Raw genomic sequence first — 27,251 nt, forward strand, 5'->3', positions numbered from 1 at the left:
AGGGTGTCCGCACGGGAATAGCATGCGGCTTCTCCTGTTTCACTCTTTCACCAATAACTTCTTTCTGAAATGCCTCTTTGAGCTGAAACTTGGCCTTTGGGAGTTTTTAATTGTACCGGATCCAATGGCAGTGGTCCCTTAACAATTTGAGATGCTAAAAATGTAACTCGAGTTATAGGGGCATGTTTCAAGGTGTTAGAGGCCGATTCTACTAGAACTGTTTCTCAGTTTGCACTGGCTTAGACATGTTGGCATGCAATGAAACTTAGCAAGAGATTTTTGAGAGACCTATGAAAGTGCGTCATCCTACCTTGTTGGTCCAAGTGCCCTTTCGCAGGTTTTCACTTGAATAGGGGAAGTGGTGTCGTGAAGACGATTTTCACCAACTTCTCTTATTTCCAGGATCATTTACCCATGACCTTGTGGTCATGTCCACCCTTTTCTTCCTTCTTTGTTCACGGTGCCCTTTCGGGGTTTTCACAGTGACTGGGTTTCTTTTTCCATGGAACTCTCCTACTCATGGTTTTGTGACCATGTCCGTCTGTTATTCTTACTCATGGCATTCCCTTGTCTAAGTGTACACCATGCCTATGTTTTTAGTGAAGGCGTGTTGAGGGTCGTGCCTTTGAGACCTGTGCGAACCCTTTTAACATCATGTGTCCATGATGCACTATAGTTTAAGGTCATACCCCTGGACCATGGTGGTAAGGAATGACAATCCATAGAGGCCATACAGTGAGTCTGGTGATAACTTTGACTCACTTGGGAAGATGACATGAAGTTTCTTGTAGAGAGTTGATTGGATGGTAGGTGAAAAGTGGTGACCCACTAGCTAGCGGCAAATATGGGTGCCGAGATGGCTTGCCATTTAGTGAGCATGGGAAATACTCACTGGGGGATGATGAAAGATGGTGAAGGTGGCCTATGTACACGAATGGGCCAGCTAGGGAAGACGTACGTGGAAATGCACGTAAAGGGCATGTATGCCTAAATAGGCTCACTGGGAAGGCAATAGGGGTGATGTGCGAGTACGAACGGGTTGGTTAGGGAGGACATGTGTGAAGATGCACGTAAAAGGTGGTGTGCGTGTATGTGGGGCGTCTTTAAGGTCATGCCTCCTAGACCTGGGCAAAGCAGTTTGACGTCATGCGTCCAAGATGTGCACTATGATTTAAGGTCATATAGCTTGGACCGTGGTTATGCAGTTTAAAGTCATACAACTAGGACCATGCAGTTTAAGATCATGCAGCTAGACCTCCACTATAGTTTAAGGTCATATAGTTTGGACCGTAGCTATGCAGTTTAGGGTCATGTAGCATGGATCGAGTACGAGTCACCATGTCAGTAGGGTTGCATGGGGGGGTAGGTATGTGGATAGCAATCTGACTCCCTGGGGATAAAGATAGTTAAGGCTATACACATGCGAAGAGATGTAGATAAAGACGGTGACCCTACGAGGAGTAATAAATGGTAGAGGCTTCACTGGGGATTAGGAGGGCCAGTGTGACTCCACAAGGATAATGAGTATTGATGTGCATGGAACTCTGACAGACCAGAGCAACGATGAACCCCACCGTGGATTGAAGGGATAAGAATGGTCCTAACTCTCAAGAGATGATGGGGTGAATATGACCCTTGCATACCTCTAACTCCACTAGGGGTTTTGACAAGATGTATCTTAGCAAAGAATAGGTGGTCCATCTCAAGTTAGAGTTATGCGTGTGGATAATTTATCACGCTGCGCATTACAGTTTTAGGGTCTTGTAGCTCAGACCATGGATGTGCAGTTTAAAGTCATACAACTAGGACCATGCAGTTTGTGGTCGTGCAACTAGACCTTCGCTACAGTTGAAAGTCGTATAGTGTGGACCATGACGCTAAGCCTTTTATCGTCATGCGGTCAGGACGCGCACTATGGTTTAAGGTCACACAGCTGGGCGATGGTCGTAAGTTTAGAGTCATGCGACAAGGACTTTCGCAGTTTTAAGGTCGTGCAACTAGACCTCTGCTACAGTTTAAGGTCATATAGTTTGGACCATGTAGTTTAAGGTCGTGCACCTGGACCATGGCAGTGCAATTTAAGGTCATTTAGGGCAGACCACCACTATAGTTTAAGGTCATATAGTTCGGACCATAGTCGTACAGTTTTGAGTTGTGAGACAAGGATTAAGGCTATGCCGTTTAAGGTCGTGCAACACAGATCGTGGCAGTGCAATTTAAGGTAATGCAGCACGGATCGTGGTTATAGTGAGGGAATGTGACTCCCTGAGGAATAGAGCCGTCATCAGAGATTGGGCACTCTGAGGAGCGAGATTGTGGTGTAGGGCATGAACTTCCTGAGGATGAGGGACGACGGTCCGAAGAGGAGCGTCACGACATGAGCATGACACTAAGTTAGGTCCTTTAGTGAAACATGTAGTGGTAACCCATGACATTTCGTGCGACGATGATCTTTGGACGAGATGCACTATGAAAGTCTTGATGAGGGGCACGACGCTAGCCTCCTGACGAGGCACACGTTGAAAATCTTGATGAGCCAAATGACGATGATGCTTTGGGTCTCGGGCTTGGCCCGCCCCAGCCTGATCTTTTAACCATCAAGAGCTGGGGACTGGAGCATCATTCTGAGTTTGTCGGGGGCAGTCTTTAGCAGTGTAGGGTATAAAAAGGGGAGAAACACCACCTTACTATTTTACTGAACGGTAAAATAGTTGAAGGGATTTTTAGAGAGAGAGAGAGAGCCAAAGCTGCTGGTGAGGGTTTTTCGACGAGAACTTCCTGACCAAAACCTACAAAGATAGGCCCTTAGGAGTTTTTCTAATGATCTTCAGGAGATGCAAAGCTTCACAACGTGATTGCGAACACTTTCCAAAAGTGCCGAGGCTTTTTGAGCAAGGTAGAGGATTTCTCAAAGCCTTGGCCGGATTTGCAGTGGTACCCTGCCGGGGTTTGAGTTCTCCTCTGATTGTTTTACTACTGAAGGGGAGGTCATAGAGAGTTCAGAGGGCTCTATTGGTCCTCTAGTTGTTGGAGAGAAGGAGAAGGGACTGCATTGAGCTCACCAAAATCTTAGCAGAATTCTGGTGAACTTTGGTGAACTGCTGAAGTGGGAAACCAGGGAGAAGGGCAATTCGCAGGGTCTCAGGGAAGTCTTCTGGGGACATCCGGTGGTTTTCACTAACTCCTGTAATAAGTAACAGGCGGGGACGGTTTTTTGGTGGAAGGAGTGAATTCCTGGTGAAGAGGAAGTGCCAGTGGGAACCCAAAGGGTTGCGGGACCATAACGGTCGAGGAGGTGAGGAGCCGTGGGACGGTGAACGGTCGCCCTCCGCAAGCGCGGCGACAGGCCACGCCGCAAGTGTCAAGCGACATGTTCGAATTTCAAGGGTCGCACATGCGCCGTGTGTTGATAGTTGGAGTGAGGCATTAATGCGCCTTGGTTCGTAGGACGTCGATAGTCCTTGGTTGATCGTGAGATGCGATTCCCTCCTAGTGGTAGATGGAGATAGTAAACTTTGGCTATGAGACGACGATAGCGTCTTACTGGGCAGATGACGATAGTCCTGCCTTGGTGAGCACAGTTTTTTTTTTGTGTGGTCACCTAGCGTCCCTCATTTTTATTCTAATGGCTGAGTCTTTGAGAGCCATTCCAGATGTGAAGAACCTCCCATGAGAAGGGGAGCTTAGTACTGATGCATTCACCGGTGAGAGCTTGGTGAGAGGTGAGCCGATCTAGCTCACCCAAGCCTTATGTGAACTTAGGTGGCCTTTGAGCATCACCTTTGTAAGCGCCCCTATCCAGTTGGTGATGAGGGAAGATAATGATGGTAACGTGAGTATAGAGGAAGGGGTAGGCCTTCTGCATTGCCTACACTCCTCCTCTGGTCTGCAGGTGCAAGGGGAGCACCAGTACTTAGAGGGCTATTCCTCTTGGACCCTGAAAGTGCTGTGGGACTTTAGGGATATTTTGAGACCTGCTTCTTTGTCGGATGCCCTCCAGTGCTCGGTGGGCTACTACGACTATTGTTCAAACATGGTCAAAGTGTTGTTGGACACTTGGAGCCATGCTAGCAACACATGGCTGCTTGGTCACGGAGATTTCGCTGATGGACCCGCACTTCATTGGTGGGCTTCCGCTCCTCGGTACCATGTATGATGAGTTTATTCCCCGAAACTCAGTCGATGAGCTACGCCATCAGTTGTATGGTGGCTTCACTAGCTCAAAATAATTGATGTATATGTTGAGTGTCAGAGGCGGCGTTCTCGCCTATCACACTGTGCATGGTGCGAAGCTTGAGGGCTACTTTCCTCACTAGTTTGCTCGACAACATGAGCTGGATCAGGGGTGCCCGTTCTCTGCACTCTTTGAGAAGCGACATAGCAAGGCAGCCCACTTGAAGAAGGACGAGTTGGGAACCCTCCAGGAGACTTGGCTTCCGAGGCACGTTCGCACTGCTAGGGCCACATGCTTGGAGGTCACCAACGTCAACAAGTATGTGCTGCCCCACTTTGGTAGGATGACACGCGCGACCACGACCCATGATCATTAGTGAAGAATCACGAATAAAGGGTACTGGGACGCGGACCACCCTTGGAAAGGGGAGGGTAGCCCTTAGAGCGAAGATACTAGGCAGCAAAAATTGGCTAAGACCCCTCCCTTAGGTGAAATCTTTACCCTAGGCTTCCCTTATGATGGTGCATACTCAGGCGGCCTCGTCAAATTACCGTGGACAAGTCTTTACCGCGGTTTCTTAGCTTGAAGGAGAAGACAGAAAGTATTTTTACCACAGTTGACACATCTCTGAGATCTTCAAATGGAAGGAAGGTCGTAAAGTCTCGGAGTATGAAGGGCCCAGTCCAAGATTTAAATGAGCTAGGGAGCGGCCCTCATAGCAAATTAGCTGCTAGTTCTTCCTAGTCTGGGACTTCAAAGGTTGTTGCACCTGAGTACGCAAAAGGTAAGAAGAGAAAGCTGGCTGTTGCACCCGAGCCGACGAAGAAGAAAAGGTAGGCTGCTGCACTTGAGCCAACGAAAAAGAAAAGGCAGGCTACTGAGCTTGGACAGGTGCATGGAAGAAGAAAAAGCAGGCTGCTGAGCCCGAACCGGCGCAGGGGAAGAAGAAAAAGTGGGCTATTAAGCTCAAGCCTGCAAAGGGAAAGAAGAAAGGGCCAGCTATTGAGCTCGAGCCAGCAAAGGGGAAGAAGAAAACTAGGCTACCCCAGCGACTCCTCGTGCCCCAGCCAAGAAGGGAACCAAGGCCTCGGGATGCAAAGGGTGTAAGGTCCTTGTGGTTCATGAGTTAGAAGATGGCTCCTCACTCTCGGCTTCCTCAGAGGGTTGTGCGTCTCCTGATATTTCCTCGTTGCCCTCCGCTCTTGAGGCTTCACCTTCTCCTTCACCTGTACCTTCTCCTGGCCTTTCAGAGACTTGAGTCGATGTCTCAGAGTCTATTGCCCCGATTGAAATTGCTTCAAATCGGGAGGAGACAACCACGACTGAAGGGGAGGTTCAGTCTTAATGTTGGTAGATGGGGATGATGAGGCTACTCTTGACGAGGTGGCAGAGGCGAAGAGGGCCCTTGGAGTGCTGACGATTGTCGAGCTTACCGAGAAGAGGGGCCACAGGGAGAGGTCGCTGCCCTAGAGGAAAGAGCTGCCATGGTGCATCACGAGATTGAGGTAGTGGCTCCAGGCGAAGAGGCTAGTCTTGCCCTGGCTGTGGTTGCGGTGCCTACAGAGGACGAGGCGATGGTGCTTGGGCGTGAAAGGATCGAGCCTGGCATGGTCGTGACTGGGGGTTAGAGTGAGGAAGCCGTTGTCGAGGCGTCAGATCACCATGAGGTTGCTCCTGAATCTGGGGAACCCGAGGCTTTGGCTGCAGCCGGGAATCCTCCTGCTGTGGTTGCTCCTGCCACACTCCCCATGCCCACTTTCAGTGGAATACCGGGCGTTTCCTTTGAGATGTTACGAGCAGGTTTTCAGAAGCTGAAAGAGCTGCCCCTTAAAGAGATTGGCACAACGCATTTGCAGTTGAGGGGGATAGCCGTAGGAAGTGTGCCTAAGGTGCCCTCTTACTTCCATAGCCTTGCCAACGAGCTGGAGGGATGGAGAATAGAGGCTTTACAGGTGGAGAAGGCTGTTAAGTGATTGGAGGATTCGAAACTGGAGTAGCTAAAGAATTCCCTCAGGCAGGATCGAGAGTTGGTTAATGCCCAGTTGAGGGATATAGATGCTACCACCTCCCAGAGGTCTGCCCTTTCCGAGAAAGCCACGACACGCCATGGCAAAATATAGGCCCTGAAAGCGAAAATCACTAAATGGGCGTAAGCGCTTGAGGAGTTGAAAGAGAAGACGATAGCTTGGGAAGCCAAGGATGAGGAGTTGTGCTAGAAGATACTAGACCTTCAGCGATATTTGAGGGAGCAGCTGTCTCTAGTGGACCATGAAGCCAACATGGTGGCTAACTTGAGGGTCGAAATTGAGCGAGTAAAGGCTTCGATCGAAGAATGTAGAGGAAAGGTCAATGAGATCATTGACTGCTTTTGACAATTCCTCCTTCCATTTTTTATAGTAAAGAAAAGACACTTGTAACATCTTTCCTTAATGAATGAAATGATTCTTTTCTCTTCCATGCATATGGCTGTCTTTTGCTCTTCCCTTTTCTTTTATTTCATTGCTTCCGCCCCTTCATGGTTTGAGACAAGAAAGTATAGCTCACTCCTTGCTTCATCTTGTGGCAGCTTGCTATGGCTTCAATGACCTCTAATGGGGGAGCAGTTGCTACCTCACCCCTGAGTGTTTGATTGAAGAGGAGCTCATAATTCATGGTTCTCATGATTTGATGAGCCTGCTCACTGTAAATGCTCCAGTCTGGTGTAGCTTTGTCTTCGACTCGAGGTACATTGCTTTTGAGTTCGTCGTAAGTCATAGTCTCAGGAACAAACTCCTTTAAGTTCTTTGAAACGACTTGCATAGCCTTCAGCTGATTCTGGAGGCTACGCACCTCGCTCCTCAGCTCCGCCATGGGGTCGTGTTCCTGAGAGCCAAAGGGCTGACTCTTGTCAGCCTGTACTTCCTCAACAACCCCGAAGAAGTGTAAGACCTTCTTTTGGCTGCTGGTGATTTCCTTGTTTAAGGAGGATGGAACTTGGAGCACCTTCCATGGCAGTTGGTGCCCCAGTTCTGCCTCTAGAAGAGCGATGGGGACATGCAGAACCTTTTGCTGGTTTGATGTATAGGTTGGCACCGGAAGGTCTACCTCTAGGGCTTCCTCGGGCTCAAGGGCTACTCCTGACTCGTTGTTTTGTTCTGGCGAATGATAAGTAGAGGGAGAAGCTTTATCTTCGAGAGAGAATACCATGACCTTGGAGAGATGGTATGGTATGCTTGGGTCGATGGATGCCAAAGGGAGGATCTTGCCATGTCTTTCCTCTTCCTTGAAAATATCCATGATTATTCGCCCTAGATCCTCAACATCATCATGAGATGAAGGTCCTATCACTCTCACAGACTTCCAATCATCATCTTTTGACTTTTTGATGCTGGAAGGTCTGTGAAATAGTACTTGGTGATGGCGTAGTGAGTCTCAGCTATGGGGAACAGTCTCTTGTCAGCATAGACCGTGTGCTGTCTTCCATCTTGACTGTACTTAAAACTTTGGTGGAGCATGGAAGGAACCACCACCTGATCATGAAGCCAAGGATGACCAAGCAGGATGTTGTAAGAGGTATCGGTGTCGACTACATGGAACTAGGCGTAATCGTTGAGATCACCGATCTTGAGGCATTACACATTGATATGGGTTGGAGTGAGGTCATTAGACCCTAATCGGGTGAGGATCATTCTTGGGATCAGATTAACTACTGACCCTCTGTCCAGCTTGATCTAATTGAGAGGGTAGGCGTGCAGTTCACCATTCACAAAGAGGGGGGCGATTGTGGAATTTGCCTTCTAACTGAAGGTCAACTTTGCCAGGAACCCACTTAGAATGGCCAGATCAACCTCAATAGGTTCCACCTTAGTCTCGTACACCTCTAAGATAGAAAGAGCTTGGACCAGAGCCATACGATAGTGTATAGACAACAGGAGGGTGTCATAGATACTTAAAATGGCGGGAAGCTTTCTCAAGTGTCCAATTACGTCGTATTTCACTTTATCCTCATTAGTCTTCTGTGTTCTTGGTCTAGTCACTGGTGTGGGTGGTAGGGTAAGCTTAGGAACAGGCTTTGGTTGAGTCTTGGTTTGTGACACTAGCTAACTTTGCTATTCAGCTGGTGGGGTCTTGGTTGATGGGGCAATAATAGGTTAAGGATGTAGAGGTTTGAGGTTTAGGCTTACGGAAAAGTGAAGGATCAGTAAATTTGAGGACCTTGAATTTTTGAAGTGTGGGCTGTGGCTTCTTTCACGATCTTAAACTCATTTGCCCTATGCTAGCTGGTACTTCTAAGATCTACACCATGTGGGATGCTTCTTTATAAGAGAAGGTCGAGGATGACTCTGTTACGGCTCGGGCTGTCAGGGCATCAGCGGATGTTGAGAACCCAGCCACCTGAACTAGCATTTCTCTTAGGCGTTCTTGCTGCGAATCGCTGAGGCTGGTGGCTCCAAGTTCTCGGTCTAGATAATCAAAGTCTGAGCATTGTCGAGTGGCACCCATGGAGAAAATGCTGGAGGGGGGAGGAGAAGAAGAGTTAGAACGTTTCGGGCAGCTTTTTACGTTGTCGCTAGTATTTGATGTTTGCGAGGGATATTTAAGGTCTTGCCTCGGCTTTGACCATTGTGGGGTGCTTTTAACATCGTCACCCTTTTTGGCCTACTCTTGAGATATCGATGACTTAAGAACGTCTACCTGATTGAACGAAAGGATAAGGCGAGCTGCACTTGGGATGAAGTCTTGCAAGGTCGGCGGCGGAGGAAGGGGCCTGAGGAATTCTTCATTGACTGGTGGCTGAGGAAGATGAATCCTTCGACGTGCTAACCTGGGCGCTCTTTGTCTCCTTCAAGATCCCTGACGGGATGTTTGGACCGCCTTATCAGGCTGGTGAGTAGCCCTAGCTTAATAGACTGCCTCACATTTCAAGGATTGAAGCCTACTTTGCCCATGGTAGACTTCCAAGGGTTGAGATGTTGAGGGCTCTAAAAGGTTCAGTGCATGTTCATGAGGGGATTATAGCATGGTTTCCTCTCAAATGAGAGAGAAGGCTTGGACGTGTTATGGGAGAACTGCATATACGATATGGCCTTGCTGGACTTTCTCCGCAACTATAGCCTCGAACCCAGGGCATTCTTTGAGTTCGTGGCCCCATACTTGGTGGTATAGGCACCGAAATTTTTTCGTGCCCTAAGCGAGGTGTCTCGGCTGCCTGGCGAGCTTGGGAGCGACAAGACCTTGTTAGAGCATTGCCTCGAAGAGGTCTTGCAGAGGGTCTTACTCAATATTTTGCTGGGCTTGAGTCGGGAGGCCTTCTTGCACAGGCAGAAGTGAGACTTTAGCGTGTCTTACCAGGTCGCCTTGAACTTCTTGGCACTGATGCATCTCTTCTACCTAGAGTTTATGGAAGCCAGTGCACTCGCTAACGTCATGGCCTCATATCTGGTGGTACGCGCACCAGAGGTTCTCGGTCCCTGTAGGCAGGAACTTAGGCTACCTTGTTGGCTTTGGCGATTCCTTCTTCAAGTATTATGGAGAAAAATGCATGAAGGATAGCAGGTGCCCCATCGTCTTCCTGGATCGTGACTACGTGAGATGCCTCAGCTACCCCGAATGCCTTTTTCAACTCTTCGAGCTTATCTGACCCTTGTTGAGAAGGGCTTCGATAGTGTCGTTGATATTATAGTAGTCGTGAGTGGGGTGGGCTATTCTTTTTTGGTAGGAGCAGTACCTCTCATTTGTCTCCTGCCCCGGTGGCTCTACAGTGGTGACCTCTAGCAGCTGGATCATGTTTTGGTATAACAGCAGTTGGAGCAGTGCAGGGGTCCATTCGTTGTTAAAGGGGTAAATCTTATTCTGGTGCTGAGTCCAGTAGTCGTTTCACTTATTATTTTTAGGAGGTGAGACCGCATTGTAGGACTGCTGCTTGTCCCCAGCCTGATGCATATGTGCCTTAGAGAGGTCGAGAGTCTGAGGAGATGTGACTTTGGTGTCAGTCACGGTGACGGTCGCGTTGATTGTTACCTTTTAGTTGCCCCGATTGCTGGAGTGAGAGTTTGAGTTGGAGGATTGTTGATGAGGCCTGCCATGGTGCTTGAACAATCGCTCGATATGAACTGCCTTCTAGATGAGTTCTGACATGAACGGTGGATTGGATGCGTCAACATGTAGGGCGATCCCGGGAAGCATGTTCCGTAGGCAGGTCTGGGCTACATCCTTCTCGATCATGGAAGTGGCATGAAAGGTCGCTAACTCTCTTCATTGGGTAATGAATTTGTCAACTGGCTCACCAGGGTCTTGCATCAAAGTGAGGAATTCGATGGTTTCCACATTCCTTGGACTTCGTAGAAACATTGGTAGAACAACTGCTCCATTTCTTGCCACGTGTGCACCAAGTTCGGAGGCAACTGAGTATACCATTGAAAGGCTGGCCCTTTGAGAGTCTCAACGACCTAGTGAAGGAGAAGTCGTCCATCAGTTGCCATCTCCTCGCTGGCTGCTTGGAAGTGGGTAGTATGCTGGTGAGGAGACGTAGTACCAATGAACATTGGGAGTTTCCCTTTTGGGTAGTTCGGTGGAAATGACACCGGGTCAATGTATGACGGATACGACTTCTGGTAGAGCGGAGTCTCTTGCACGCCTGGGACCTTGTTATTGAGGCTATGGGCCACTATAGCATCTATGTCAGTTTGGGAGACCCCGCGAGAAGGAGAGCTGTCTTGAGAGACTGGTGGGGGAGTCTATCTGGGGACTGTGTCCTCACTAGTCAGGGAATCAGACGAAGGAGGGGACCTAGCATCCTCTAGGCGCTCCATCTTTTCGAGGATGGCTTGCATCATTTCCTTGAACTTGTTCATCTGTTCCTCTTGAGCATCGTTCAAATCATTGATCACCATGACACTAACCATTTCCTCTGGGAGGTCAGAGTCAGGTGATGCAGCATACTGCTGAGGTTGGCGAGTCGTGCATGGCAAGTCAGTCTGGCAGGGCTTAGCTTGCCCCGATTGGACTAGAGCTTTGTATGTCGATCTTGTGAGGATCAGTTCTTGAGAGTCTTAGATCATGGATTTTGGGTGGTGATCACTGAACAATACTCCTAGACTTGCTTAGGTTCCAAAGTTTGAAGAGGGAAAAGGGATTACAAGGCAGGAGGTCGTCAGGGGTGGTGACCTCGACTACCTTGGAGGCTTCCCTAGTCAGGATCTATAGGCCTCTTCTTTGCTTAATTGTGAGGCGGTTGTGGACCTCATTCAAGAACCAAGCCTAGGACCTAGACTGACTCGTTTTCTTTGAGCAGGCGAGGTCCATGTCTATGAGCTGGAGTAGAGAGTGGGCCCAAGGATGGAGGGTAGCTTGGGTTCTTGTCTTGGAGGTTAGAGGCCTCTGTTGACGTCAAGTCGTTGCCTCGAATTCCTTTGTGAGGCCTGGGAGTTTGGCTGACCTGGGGCTGGCTCAAGATGGTACTTTTAGGGAAGACCTTTGAGTACCAGGGCCGAGGTGCTTGCCTGGTGTCGGGAGAGTGGCAAAGGAAAGAGGGGTCGGCTGATGACTTTGCCTGAGTTTGGATCCGAGAGGGACCTGCAAAGATGGTGCATGTGCAACTTTAGGGTTAGTCGTCCGGGTGACTTGAGGGTTAGCCCGGGCTTGGTCAATGGGTTCAACCTAAGGAGGCCGAGACCCATGAGCTTGTGTTTGTGAGGGACAAGGCGGGAGCTTGTCTCTCATTAGGTGAAGCTGTGTGTGCCGGGAGGGAAGACGGAGCGAGGTGCCATAGAGCGAGCACTGCCCCAAGCTGTGGAAGGTTAATGCATGGCGCATGTAGGGTTTGGCCCAAGAAGGCCTAGCCCTGGAAGCGAGCTCAAGGCAACGTGAGGGTTGCCACGAGGTGTGGCTCGAGTGGATAGACCACGAGCCTTTGAGTGTGTGCGAGGGGTGACAACCTCAGGAACTCCACCTTTGTGGACCGACCCTCCAGGTATGGACGTTCGGAGTGGTGAAGGAGCACAGGTTGTTGCCTTGTAGAGAACCTCAGGAGTGATGGTAGTTTTCTTGCCTTTCACAGGGATGAATAGGGCAGCCTTCCGAAGTACCACAACAGTATGACTGGCAGGAGATTTTCCAGTAGCAGGGTGTACAGCAGCAGAAGTTCTACCCATGCAAGGGGCCTTGGTGGAGAGTCCACCAGGGCGAGAAAGCGGGGAGGAAGGGACGCTTAAGTCCCCTCTCACATCGATCCAAGTGAGAACTTAGGAGCTAGACCATGAGTCTTGACTTAAAAGGAGAGTAGGGAAGGAGGCTTAAGCGGCTTGCTTCCCTAGGACAACCATGACTGCAGGGATAAGGAATCCCCGACCCAGATGAATTGGTTGAGATCACTCTCTCGGATCCTTGCTTAAGGACAAGGGTAGGTATACCAATCAATGAGAGAGGAATTTTAGGTGGGTTCGAGACTTACTCGGGCTGGCTAGCGTGGGCGCCCTCTTAGATCATGAAGAAAGCCCCCTTCAAAATCCCCTCCCTTGACCTGCAATACTCTTATTTTTCTCCACAATACTTATATGGTTAATTTGTAAGACAAGTGGGTCGAAGGGACCCAGACTTGTCTTAAGGCAATGCACGTTTATATGAGAAGGCGATGAAGTGCAAGGTTCGATAAAAAAAAATAGAAAAGAGAATAGAGCTTGACGGAGGGATGAGACCAACATGACAGCCAGAAGTTATCGATTCGGAGTGGTATCAAGATAGACATGCTTCACACGACCAGCAAGGCGGCAATACTACTCGAAATTGAGGTCGACGTGGCAATGATAAGCTAAGTCCACCCTCAGTCAAGTGAGAAGAGAAAGGGATGAAGAGAAAAGGACGAGACGACAAAGATAGGAGAAGTTTGGACAACAATAGGCATCGCCGTTGACAACGCGAGGAGAAAACACATCCATTGTGGATGGTACTGACGCTTGACAAGGCACACGGTGATGGTTTCTCCTAGGTCACACGATGATAGGCGTGGGACGCTGGGAGAACATCGATGGGCACCAGACGTGCAGAGGAAGCTCACGGACGGTGATGGGTGTTGCTAGAGCCTCTAGCAAGCAGTGATAGGTATCGCCGTCTATGCTAGATGCGCAATCAAGGAAGGCCCCTGCGGGTGGCAACAAACTTCGACGTCAGAGTTCTTCATCGAGATGTCACAGCTACATTTGTGGGCGGCGATGGGCAGCGCCATCTACAGACTTCATTGGAAGAAAGAGACAGCCGAATAGAAGGGGAGGGGGACTCATGCATGGTGCTGCCATCGCCATGCGCGACTTTGTGAGACTATTGGAGAGGCATGCACGACACTGCCACTGCCGTGCACAACCTCTGTTAGAAACTCAAACTCAGACGAAGAAGAGGGAGAAGGAGGGGAGAAGAGAGAGGGAAGAAGAAAGTAAAAAGAAGAGAGAGAAGGTTTACCTCAACCTTAGGAGTACCGATCAAAAGTTTCTCTCACCTCACTCTCTCACTCAAGCATGATACAACAATGGTAAGAAATAGAAACTTGTTATAAGTGAAAGCTTTCTCTTGTGTGTGTGCCTGTCTCCCTCTTTGCATACAATGATGGTACGTATAGATAGAAGTGTGCCCCAAACATGGGTGGATGATCAAAAGTAACCGTAATTACTGAAAATTAAGATTATATTGAATTATGGGTGCAAAATGATAGGTTTTCCCCTTCCTAACAAGTTATAGAATTCCAAAACAATCCCTGTGTTGCCTTAGAACTTGCGTGATCTTGCATGGCTGATCCGAGGTCGTTTTGATGCTCAATTGATCATAAGACAATTGTTTTCTTGTAGGGATCGGCATGGCGATCGATTTGTTACCAACTTCGAGTCATGGATCGTGTTTTTGGTGCCGATCATGTGACTTAAAATTTGAATAGATCTTAAAACTTTGGATTGATAGTGTGCTCGTTCCTTGATATTTTTCTATGCTTTCTTCACTGAATCACACTGAGCATGCCGCTACGATCATGGGGCACCAAACGCAGCTCGATTCCATGCCTGAATGAAGATTTTGCAAGTTTGGAATTTTGGCTGGAATCAAGTATTTCAACGATGAAATTTACAGTCCGTTTGTCGGCTTCGTGTGTAGAATCCGACCGTTCGTCGGCTTCGTTTGTAGAATCCGACCGTTCGTCATGTACGGGGTTCGGGTCAGAGATGGTCTGAGACCTTACGTCACAATGGAATTGGTCTCGCGTCGATCGGGACCCCGAGCAGTGTGATTTGGTTGCTCAAGTGAGGCATGATTTGCTGAATTCCCTGCATTTTCTTCATAGATCAACAAATTCTCTCTAGCTTTTCTTTGCTTTCGGGTATCGTCACAGGGCGTGCCACATATCGAATCGCTTGTCTTACTGGACGAACATGCTCACCAAATTTGAGCATGATCCGACTTCGGACGAGTGAGATATGAGCATCAAAAGTCATTGCTTATGATTGTCCGTTCATTGGTGTAGTGTTTGTTGTAGGGTGGCCGCACGAGAATAGCATGCGACTTCTCCTGTTTCACTCTTTCACATGTAACTTCTTGCTAGAATGTCTATTTGAGTTGAAACTTGACCCCTGGGGGTTGTCATCTGTGCCGGATCTAATGGAGGTGGTCCCACAATAATTGAGATGCTGAAAATGTAACTCTAGTTATAGAGGTTCGTTTCAGGGTGCGAGAGGCCGATTCTGTCGGAACTGTTTCTCAGTCTGCACTGCCTTAAACATGTCGTAATGCGACGAAACTTGGTAGGAGACTTTTGAGAGACTTCTTGAAGATCTTGGTCAGTTCTTGGATTGTTCTGAAACTGTCAGAATTTCAACTACTTGCTAAGCCTTTATTGAGCGGGGGCCCCATGTTGATGAAAAATACCTTCCAACATAGTCACCTAGTGAAATTATTATCTTCCCCATTTCTTTTCTCTTCCCCTTTCTTATTTCTTTTCTCTTCCCCTTTCTTCTTCTTTCATCTATTCTTTTCCCCTTTCCTCCCTTGGATGTGCACACCTGTGTACATTTGTTAAATGACAAGGTAGGGTCTCTTTTGGCCCACTTGTCTTATAAAATTAACCATGTGTGTGTCATTGTAAAAACTGGAGAATACATGCCAAGGGAGGCGATTCAGAACCAGTTCTATAACTGGGGGTCTTTCTTCATGATCTAAGAGGGCACCCACGTGAGCCAGCTCGAGTAAGTCCTGAACCTATCTTAAATTCCGCTCTCATCAGTTGGTATACCTGCCCTCGCTTCTAAGCGAGGTTCTCGAGAGAGCGATCTCAAAGTCCCAGGATTTTTGAAACTAGAGAAGCGTGCCACCCGATCATCCAGATCCAGAGGGCGAGATCGAAGTACCTAACCATCTTGACGACTCCATAGGGGACTTACTACCCCTTTGTCGGATCATTCTTGGTTGGTTAGTTTCTCTTTTGTCTTTTTGTTTTCACACATCACATGGCTGCTGGGTTTCTAAACCTGTTTATCTGAATCGGGGATTTTCTGATCCACGCATTCAAGAACGTTCCCTGGGAAAAAGTTCCTCCGTTCATTCCCAACCTTCCTTTTGAGTAAAGACCCAGTGTCTAGCTCCCAGGTCTTAACCTAGATAGGCGTGAGGAGGGACTTAAAGGTCCCTAACTCCCCATCTCCTAGTTCTGGTGGAACTTCTGCCAAGACATCCTGCATTGGTGGCACACACGCCACCACTCATAGCATGCACCCTGTCATCGACAAGTCACTTGTCGGTCGTAATGCCAAGGTACGTTTGAAGGCTGCCCAGTCCCTTGCTGAAAAAGGTAAACAAGTTGCCATTGGTTTTGTGGGCCGTAAGGTTATCCCCCAAATTCTTGTACCACCACGAGTATCTATCTTTAGAGGCTCGACACATCGAGGTGGAGACCCTGTGGCCTCCACCTCTTACATACACCTTAAGGCTCGTGGGTCATCCACTCGAGTAACACGTCGGGGCAACCTTTATGTTACCTCAAGTCAATGTCCAGGATCAGGCCTTCTAAGGCTAGGTCCTGCACACATTATGCATGTGCATCCCACTACTCAGGGCAGCGCTGTCGTTGCATTAACTCGGGTACACGGAGGCGACTCCCTCGTCCTCCCGTTCAACACACACTAGCACGCCCTGTAAGGCGCAGGCTTCCACCTGTTCTCTTACAAACGGCTGCTCATAGTTCTCGGCCTCTTAAAGTAAGAACACTTGCTTGAGCCCGAGCTGACCCCCAGGTCACCCGTGATCCCTCTTCAAGGGGCGCACACGTGTCGCTGTCATAGACAGCCCCTCGCCTCTGACTCAGACGTCCTCACGAGTGGTACGCCGGGTGCAACGCCTTATCAAAAGTGGTACCCTTCATACATTGCTTAGGTGTCGTTTCCCTCATATTACAAGAAAGGGAGGTTTCCCCTTTTCAACAGAACCACGTCCCCGAACCAGCATATCGCCCACTTCCAAGCAACGTGTCGAGGGACAACGACTGATGGGAGACTTCTTCTTATTCAGTTTGTTGAAATCCTCGATGGCCTAGCTTTTCAATGGTATGCTCGGCTCCCCCAAAACTCAGTATATACTTGAGAGGAAATGGAGAAACTATTCTACCAACATTTCTATGAGGTTGATAGAGAGGTTCAAACCATCGAGCTTTTCACCTTACCCAAGATCTCGATAAGCCTGTCGACTAATGCATATCAAGATGGAGAAATTTGATTCGCTCGACATCCCAACGCTATGCCTGAGAAGGAAGAAGTTCAAACCTGTGTGCGAAACATGCGACCTAAAGTTGCTCTACATGTTGAGGCCTCAATCCGACCTCCATCAGAACTTATCTCAAAGTCGGTCCGTATAGAAAATCTGTCCCACCACCAGATGGGTCACGACAACTGCCTGTAAGCTCAGGGAACAACCTAATGCTCGAACTAACACCCGGGGCAACCAAAAAAAATGAGTGATCAGTGCGGCTGTCACTGTAAGTGATCCAAAGAAAGCTCCCTCCCAAACTTTGGACCTCTCCAAAGGGGTAAGTACAACAAAGATAGCACCTCAGGCAGGCAAGCAACAACAATCGTACAGCCAAGTACCCCCACCTACGAATCTTAATCGGGATGATTATTGGACCAAGCATAGGAATAAAATAGACCCCTTTGTGAAGGAATAGTTCCTTGCACTACTACAGTTATTACTGAAATAGAACATGATCAAGCTCCCAGAGACCAAGTTCCCTGATCCAGATGGACTCGATACTCAGGTGAATTACTATGCTTACCATCGAAGGATCAACCACCCCACAGATGACTGCTACACACTAAAAGACATTATCGAGGTCCTGATTCAGAAGGGTCAGATACAAACTTGAAGACCGAAAGAAGGCATTCGGGGCAACAAAGGCCTCTTACATAGTGACAGTCCACGAGGATGATGAAGCACCCGATCTCCTGCGTGCCTTGTTCGTTATGATGCTGCAAGAAGGCCTCATCGTACCAAAGCCAGTGAGGCAACCCAAGCGCCTTGCTTTGGGAATTGAGAACCATTGGTGCCCGTACCATCATATATGGGGACATGACCTGAGCAAATGCTTCAGTTTCCATAATATAATCACAAAGAAAATACAGGGATGCCAAGATGCTTGTAACGCTCCAGAAGGAAACCCCCAAATCACTAATCCACCGGTGCAAGAGGGCCTCCCAACACAAGACCATCATAATAATGATTCAGATCCTGCTGAACCCTCAACTTCCCAGCCATGGATAGTCTATCATGGGTGAAGCAGACTCAAGTCCTTAAAGCAAGAGGTAGTTCGCCAAGCTAGAGCTGCTCATAAGCCTAGCAACACTAATCAAGCACTTCCAATGAAAACTAAGAGAAGATGAGAACCAAGGGATGCTCGTCAGAGCAACAAGACTTCTCAACCACCAGTCGAGCAGGAATTTCTCAGGTACCTTCCCCCATTGCCAACTTTACTGGACTTTATCCAAGACACGATCATCTTTCCTTCCTTGTCCCATCAAAAGGACGTCCCTGAACCATCTTCTCCTCGAAGAACGTCCAATGAGGGTGACAACATTAAGCGCACTCCCCAATGGTCTAAGCAGGGGAAAGACCTAAAAGATTCCCTGCACAAGTACAACTCTGGTGACGATGCAAAAAGCTACTCAGATCGGTTCGATGAGGGAACGACCTTAAAAGTCCCTCACTTATTGACCTTTCTTCTTCTTCTTCTTCTTTTGCTTCTCATTCTTCCTCTTCTATGTCTCCTGCATGTAAAACCTTGAAATGTTCGGACTTCGAGGCTCTTGACCGAGAACTTGAAGGAACCAACATAAGCAGGATGCACAGGAGGCGGTTGGAAAAGATGTTGGCCTAGGCAGCTGGATCTTAACAGTTGGTGACACCATGGTGACTCGAGCCAAAGCAGAGCCATCTTATTCAAAGAAGCACAAGAGGTCAAAGTCAAAGAAACCCCATTGCCCCCCTAAGCCTGACTTTGAGTAAAGATTGAGAGACTTAAGAGGGCAGAGCTTATATTCTCAGGAAGTCTGTCACATGGTGCAGATATCTAGAGCATCACTTAGCAAGGGGCAAATAAGACTGAGGTCAGGGAAAATGCTGCAGTCTCCACCTCAGAAGTCAAGTATTCTAAAGTTTTTGAGCTCATCAATTCTCCTTCACCTGAATAAGCAATCCACCCATCCTACAGCTCCATGGGCTCTTTCCTCTCTCAAGTACCCTGAACAATCCACCCATCCTCCAATTCCTTGTGAGGCCGCTAGTTCCATATACCCCGCCACCTCTTAAGCCTCAACCTCAAACCTCCATCACTCAAACCAAGCTGACTGTGTAATTAAATCAGCCAGCAGGCCAAAGAAAACCTCCTCCATCTAAACCTGCTCCTCAACCCAAACCGATGGCAGGGCTAGGAACACAAAAGGCTAATGAGGAAAAGGTGAAATATGATGTGATAGGGAATTTAAGGAACCTTCCTGCCCTTCTTAGCATCTACGATGCTCTCATGCTCTCATGCTCTCAAGGGACTATCATATGGCTTTATCTAGGTTCTTTCCGATCCAGAGGTATATGAGACTGAAGTGGAACCCATTGACATGGGCCCATCTATCTTGAATGGATGTATGGAAATCACCTTCTCAGAGGATGATTTGCAATTGGGAGAAAAATTTCACAATCGCCCTCTCTTTGTGACTGGTGAATTACATGCATGCCCCATTATGTTGGATGGAGGGTCAACAGTCAACCTTATCTCAAGGAGAATCCTCACTCGGTTGGGGTTAGGTTTTGAAGATCTCACTCTTACACATATTATAGTCTAAGGATTCAACCAGTCAGAGAGAAGCCGACTGGCACTATCGGCCTTCGTCTCAAGATTGGTGCATTAAACGACTACGCTCAGTTTCATGTGATCGACACAAACACCTCCTACAACATCCTTCTCGGCCGCTTGTGGCTCCATGATCAAGGGATGGTTCCATCCATGTTGCATCAATGCTTCAAGTGTAGTTGAGACGGGATACATCATACACTTTATGCCAACAAAAGACCTTTTCCCATAGCCGAAGCTCACTATGGTTATGCTAAATTTATAGATTTAGTGTCATCCTAAAAGACAAATGATGGTGACTACAGGTCTGTAAGAAAGACAAAACCTTTGTCCCATGAAGATGTTGAGGACATCGGGTGAACACTGGTGGACATGTTCAATGAAGAGGAAAGACATGGCAAAATTATCCCTCTAACTCCCCTTCATCCTAACAATTCACCACCCTTAAAGAAGCTCCATCTCCGCCTATGGATATGCTTCCCCTTCTGCTTCCAGTCCAGAGCCACCTATGCCAAAAGATGAACCAGAGGTCACTCCTGAGATAGAGCAAGTCATGGGAATGGAATTCTCGGCTCCAAAGGTCACCTACATGCTGAACCATAAAAAAGTCCTACATGGCCTTATTGCACTCTTGAAAGCAGAAGTGGCGCACCAACCGCCACAGAAGGTTTTTCAAAACTCGATTGCTATAAGCATAGAGGATGCTCCGCATCCCACTGTAGGGCTAAATCAGACTAGTAATCATCCACAAGTACTGCACTTCCCTAGTTTAGTGCGAGGAGAGCAGTATGAGAAAGGACAACCTTCCTGCCCCCAGGAACTGGAACCTCTAACAGAGTTAAGAAGTGAAGTTCGTAGTCTTCAGAGCCAATTGAAGGTTATGCGTATCGCTTCAAAACATCTGAAGGAGTTCATGCTTGAGACCAAGAGCTATGACGGGCTTGAAGTGAATGCACCTTGAATGGAAGTCAAAGCCCCTCCTGGTTGGACTATTTATAGTGAACAGGCTCATCAAATGATGAGAAAAATGAATTATGAGCCCCTGGCCAATCAAATGTTTAGGGGAGAACAAGCGATTGTTCGCCCATTCGAAGTGATTGAAGCCACATTAACTCGTCACAAGGCTAGACAAGGCCTAGGGTATTAGCCCCTTGAGATAATAAACATTTCGAGAGGCGTTCAAGCCCCAAAGAGAGCAAATGAGGTGCAACAAAGTGAAAGAAGAATGAAATAATGCAGCGAAATTAGGCACAAGAGAAAAGGAAGTATTTCATTTATAAATTCAAATTTTTTACAAGTGCTAAAAATGATCAATGATCCTATAGATGTGGTAGAAGAAGCCTTGGCATGCTGGATACGTTCCCTCAGCTTGACCACCATTTGAGTTTCCTGCTCCATCGAGGCGGTTTTCTGATTCGATGGTATGAGTGAGTTCTGATAGATCCTCGGCCAAAGAAGTATCCAAAGTTCTTCTCTAAATCATCTCCTTTTGAAGATCACCTAATTCCTCTCTTAATTTTCTCATCTCATCCCTTATTCCAAGCATCTTGTTAAAACAAGTTCTCCCCTCCATCTTGAGGTCAAGCTGACGAGCGACCATAGTGGCCTTCTTCTGAGCACATGCATCTATTCTTTCACCATGGCACGAGATTGACGCCTCCAAGGAAGCCAGCCTGTTGGTCTCAGCCTCATGATGCAACCTTCAGCTCTCTAGCTCATCTAGGATGACATGAAATGAGAGAGGACTTCTTATGTGCCCCCAAAATGTTGGTTGCAGCAGCAAATCCCCTCAGTTTGACTATTGCCTTGCCCAGCTCAGTGAGAGGCAGGTCCCTTAAACCTTGAAGGCGTGCACAAAGCATGTCTGAAATTATACCAAAAACCCCACTAAAAATGGGCCTAGATGATACTACTGAGTTTGCCACTGCTAAAGAGGCTTCGGTTTCAAGGATTGGGCTTGTAGAGGTGATAACCATCTGAGTCACTGGCTCTTTTGAAGCAATCATAAAGTCCAGAGCTTCATGCATCTAAGATCTAGAGGCAACCCCATCCTCAATCTTATTGGCCTCCTTAATACCAGCCTCGTCACCTTGACCTTCGCCTATTGGGGCCGCCACTTCTATCTTAGCATGCTTCAAAGAAGCCTCCTCCCATTATCTCTCACTCTTGGCCAGAAGCTCAACAAGTTCAAGGCCAACATCACTTTAGCTTCGACAAGTTCAAGGGTTACCTTTTCCCTCTGGCCTTCATCTTCTAAGGTCATCGCTTCAGGCTCAGCCATGACCTCTTCCACTTGGCCTGCGTCTTCTACAGCCAAACACCTGTCACAAAGAGCTCAACCCCTTTATCTCCCTGATCGGTTCCCTCTGACACAACAGCCTCTTGATGCTCAATAGTTTCCCTAACCATAGGCCCTTCCTCAAGAAAGGTGCATAGGCCATCATTATCCATTACTACGACTCCTGTCTCAATCGGGGCAGTAATTTCTTGAGGGTCAGAGACCATGTCAATAATAGGTTACTCTCCTGGGGTAATGATTGCAAGGTCTTTAGCCTCATTGACCTCCATTGGAATTGGAACTGGCTCAGGAATCCCCCTTGGACCTGGAGATGCCACCCCAAGCTCCGGAGTCACCTCTCGATCATACGTGATAACAATAGGCTTAGAGGGGTTGGATTCATCCACTTTGGTTTTTGAAGAAGAAGAAAATAGTTCAGGAGAGGCAGAAGATGATCATGAAAGCACAGAAGGTGACATTAAAGGAGTAGCTAATGAATCAGAAGAGGAAGAGCTGCCTCATGATTTCAAAATCACAGGAAGTTTTACACCCCTACATCTTCGAGCAGCTCTACCTGCTTGATCCGGTGCACGAGTACCGATAGTGTAAGGACCACAATTCATTTGAGCCGAACCACCCACCGCAGTGGAGAGAAAGAAGAAAGTTGAGAAAGACAAAAGCACACGCCCAGTGCTAAGGGCGAGGGTTGACATCATCTGGGTGTTTTGACCTAGTGCCATCCATGTAGCATAAAAGCTAATGCCGCGATTTGAATGTATTTTTTAGCACCTTGGTCCCTAATAGGAAGTAAGTCAATAAAGCTTACAAAACAGTGGAAATTCCTGACAGTCTTAGAATGGCCCCGTAATTTATCAAGATATTCATTAGTACTTTAAAAGACCACTTGCCAAGTTTCATCGAAATCAGACATGTCTAAAGCAGTGAACACAAAGAAACAATTTCAACAAAATTGGTCTCTTGCACCCTGAAATGGACCTTGCAAATAGAGCTATATTTTTTGTACGTCAAATAGTTGTGAGACGATTGTCATTAGATCCGGCACGGTTGAAAACCCCTATGGGTGAAGTTACGGCTTAATCGGGCACTCTAGGACAAAGTTATGGGTAAAAGACTAAAAGGGGTAGGTCGCACACTATTCCCGTGTGGCCTCACTGCACCAAAACACCATTAAAGGTGGCTATTTTCACAGTCATGGACAGTCATTTTCAGGGCCTATATCTCGCTGGTTCCAAGTCAGATCGCTCCCAAATTTAGTGAGCATATTCGTCTCATCAAGATGAACAATTCGATATGTGGTACACCTCGTGGAAACACTCGAGAAGAGAGAAAAAAAAAAATGAAAGTCACTGATCCGTGAAGGACGTTGCAGAAAATTCAGTAGCAGCACACCTCGTTCGAGCAGTCAGATCATGATGCTCGCATAGATTCGTTGCAACATGTTGTGAAGACATGCTCAGTGTTATTCAATGAAGAAATCATGAAGAAACATCAAGGAATGAGCACACATTCGATTTGAAGTTTTCAAGATTCATCAAAGATTCAAGTCTCATGATCAAGGCTCAAAAACATGATTCATGGCTCGAAGTTGGTATCAAAATCATCGTCATGCCGAGCCCTACAAGAAAACAATAATCTTTTGATCAAATGAGCATCATAATGACCTCGAGTCAGCCATGGAAGATCACACGAGTTTTCGGGCAACAGTAGGGACTGTTCTGGAATTTCACATGTTGTTAAGCAGGGGCAAAACAATCATTTTGTACCCCATTTTCTTAATTTTCTTTAATTCAATTAAATAATAATTATCTTCAATTTAATTAGTTTTTAGGGGTCCACTCATGTTTTAGCCCAACTCTATATAAACATGCAAAACTAAATTGTAAGGGCCTTTGATTCATTTCTTGATTGGTTCAAGAAAATTTCCATTCCTTCTTTAGTTTGTGAGTATGTTTTGGAGAGGGAGAGAGGAGAAAGAAGAAAAGGGTTGGTACTCTTTGGGCAGGTAACTTTCTCTCTTCTCCTCTTGATCTCTCCTCCCCTCTTTCTCTCTCCTCCTCTCTTTCTCTCTCCTCTCTTCTTTCTCTCTCCTCCCCTCTTTCTCTCTCCTCCTCTCTTTTTTTCTCCTCTTCTCTTTCTCGCTCCTCCACTCTTTCTCTCTCCTTTTCTCTTTCTCTCTCTTCTTTCTCTCCTCTCTCTCCTCTCTTCTCATCGCTATCACTTTTTCTCTCTCGTCTCTTCTCATCTCTATCTCTTTCTCTCTCCTCCTTCCTTTTGATCTTTATCTTTATCTCTCTCCTCTCTTCTCATCTCTATCTCTTTCTCTCTCCTCCTCCCTTCTCATCCCTATCTCCTTCTCATCTTTATCTCTCTTCTCTCTTCTCATCTATATCTGTTTCTCTCTCCTCCTATCTTCTCATCTATATATCTTCTCTCTCTTCCTTTATCAATCAGTAAGACTTAGCTTCGACTTATCTTCTCTCTCTTCCTCTATCAATCGATGAGATCGAACATCGACTGATCTTCTCTCTCTTCCACTATCAATCGGTGAGAACTAACGCCGACTGATCTTCTCTCTCTTCCTCTATTAGTTAGCGAGACCTAACGTCGTCTGGTCTTCTCTCTCTTTCTCTATTAGTCGGTGAAACTTAGCATCGACTAGTCTTCTCTCTTCTTCTCTCTCTTTCTCTATCAATCGACGAGACTTAACACCGATTGGTCTTCTCTCTCTTCCTATGTTAGTTGGTGAGACCTAACGTCGACTGGTTTTCTCTCTCCTCTCCTATTAGTAGGTGAGAGCTAGCACCGACAAGTTTTCTCTCTCTTCTCTTTTGTACAACACAGTCGGTGAAGCCTACCTCCGATTGTGTTTTCCCTCTCTTTCTTCTAACATAGTCGGTAATGATTAGCTCCGGCTGCACCTTCCTTCCCTCTCTCTCCTTCATCCTTTCGTCTTTCATACTCTTTTCTTCCTTTCTTCTCACTCCTTTCTTTTCTTTCTTCTCTTCTTATTCTTTCCTTATTACCTTAAATTTGTCACCCCTTCATTCGACAAAGAGGGACTCAGGTTAGCCTTTTATCGTAGTCCTGTTGTCTATCCGTAATGTTGTTGTGTCAGGATTACTTTACCCACTTTATTGTCATGACAGACCGACCATCGTGCTTAGCTAGTCGATATTGGTAATGACGTCTAGTAGTGATCATGTGTGCTGGTCCTAGTTACCGAGCCCGTTTTACTACCACGTCAAGCTAATTATCTGCCAGCCTAGTCACTGCTCTGATCATCTCACTTAGTCGAATTCGTTTCCCCCCGTCTTTCTTTCTTCTTTTTGAATGCGCATGCTTGTGTACATTCATCAAAAAGGAAAAGGGTGAGGTCTGACCCACCTGTCTTATAATCTTTGCCATATATGTGCGTGATTGTAGAAAAGCAAAAAACAAGAAGAATACAAGCTAAGGGAGGCGATTCCAAACTAATTTTATTACTTGGGGGCTTTCTTCGTGATCTAAGAGGGTGTCCATGTGCGTCAGCTTGAGTAAGGCCCAAACCCACATTTAAATTCTCCTCTCACCAGCTGGTAACACCTGCCCATGTTTTCGAATGAGGGTCCCGAGAGAGCGATAGGAAAAAATGTCTCAGGTCTTCTCCCAAAACCCGAGATGCACGATCCTCAAAAAGATCAGGAGGGTAAGAGCGAGGCACCTAAACAGCTTGGTGACTCCACTGGGGACTTACTACCCCTTAGTCAGATCGTTCTTGTTTGGTTAGTTTCTTCTTTTATTATCTACTTTCTTTATTGTTTCACATTCCATTATAGATTACGGGTTCTATAACCCATCTTACAGGATCGAGGATTTTCTTATCCCCGTATTCGAGAGCGTCTTTAGGGAATAAGTTCCTTCAACTTCGTTTCCAACCATCCTCTTGGGCAAAGACCTCTTGTCTAGCTCCCAGGTCTTAACCTGGACCGGTGTTACGAGGGACCTAAAAATCCCTCACTCCCCATCTCCTCGCTCTAGCGGAAACTCCACCAAGGCACCTTGCTTTGGCAGCACTTCTAATTCCCCACACAACATGCACCCAGCCACCGGCAAGTCACTTACTGGTTATGTTCCTGAGGTATGTTGGGAGACAGCCCAATCCCTTTCTGCAAAAGGCAAACAAGCTACCGTTGCTTAAGTGGGTTGCCATAACGCTATCCCCCATGTTTCTGCACCATTGGTTTCTATCCCTAGAGGCTCATCACATCGAGGCAGAAACCCCACTGTCTCCATCCCTCACACACACCACAAGGCTTGTGGGTTACCCACTCGAGCCACACCTTGAGGCAACCCTTTTATCACCTCGAGACTGTGTCTAAGATCGAACCTTTTAAGGCTAGGTCCTGCTCATGCTACTCGTATGCATCTTACTGCTCGGGGCAATGGCATTACCATACCATCTCGAGTACACAGGAGACGACCTTCTTGTCCTCTTACTCTGCACACACAAGCGCACCTTGTAAGGGACATGCCTACACCTGTTCTCTTGCAGACGCTTGCCAGACCACTTGCTCGAGCCCAGGTTGACCCCCAGGTCGCCCGTGACCACCCTTCTTCAAGGGATGCACACACGCCACCATCACAAACCCCCTCTCGCCTTCTACTTAGATCTCCTTATGAGTCAACCCTACTCCGACCCACTCCTTCTTCATGAAGCAAACCCCTTCAGCCTTGGTACTCAAATTTTTTCCCTAACAGTATCATCTTGAACCAGCCCCGATGCTTTGGTCGTGTCTCTCGAGCCCATAAGAGACCTTGGGGCATCGACTTGATGGAAGATCGAGTCCTTCATCCTCCTCTGCCCAAGATGACTCCAGTTTTAGGCCCTCATCCATTGCTGCACCTGATGGAGACAACTCTCTCCTGCGCAAGAAGAGGTGACCAGTCACGACCTAGATCGCAGTTTTGGTGTGAGGTCCATCAAAACCTCAAAGCTAAACGTGATAGAGGTCTGCAAATCTTGACTAGGAAGGTGACTAAGGCAGTCAAAACGACCAATTCTGACGACTCTCTTCACCTGAATCCCTTCTACTCCCTTCGGACGATAAAGCTTGAAGAAGAGCTCCATGAGCCCTGTGCTATAGTTACTGTTGTAGAAAAAGGCCTAGTCGCTCAACAGTCATGGTCCCAAGATCGGTTCTAGTAGATAAGAGTCAAGTTCAGTTAGGGCATGCTAGCCCCCTGCTGACTGACCTACCACGTACAATCTGTCAAGTTCGCAAGCCCTCTATTGCCATTAACGTTGACCTCCATAGTGAAACGGTCAGGATAATGGTCGTAAGAGAGCCTGTCAATATGCAAGAAGAGCGCATGAACAAGTTCGAGCATATGGTGCACACGATGATGGAAAAGATCAATTGTATTGACGCTGCATGACAGTCGGCTAACCATGAGGT

The sequence above is a fragment of the Amborella trichopoda genome, chromosome 11 (assembly GCF_054954075.1).
Source record: "Amborella trichopoda isolate Santa Cruz 75 chromosome 11, AtrichopodaSantaCruz75HAP2 v2.0, whole genome shotgun sequence".
Lineage (NCBI taxonomy): Eukaryota > Viridiplantae > Streptophyta > Magnoliopsida > Amborellales > Amborellaceae > Amborella > Amborella trichopoda.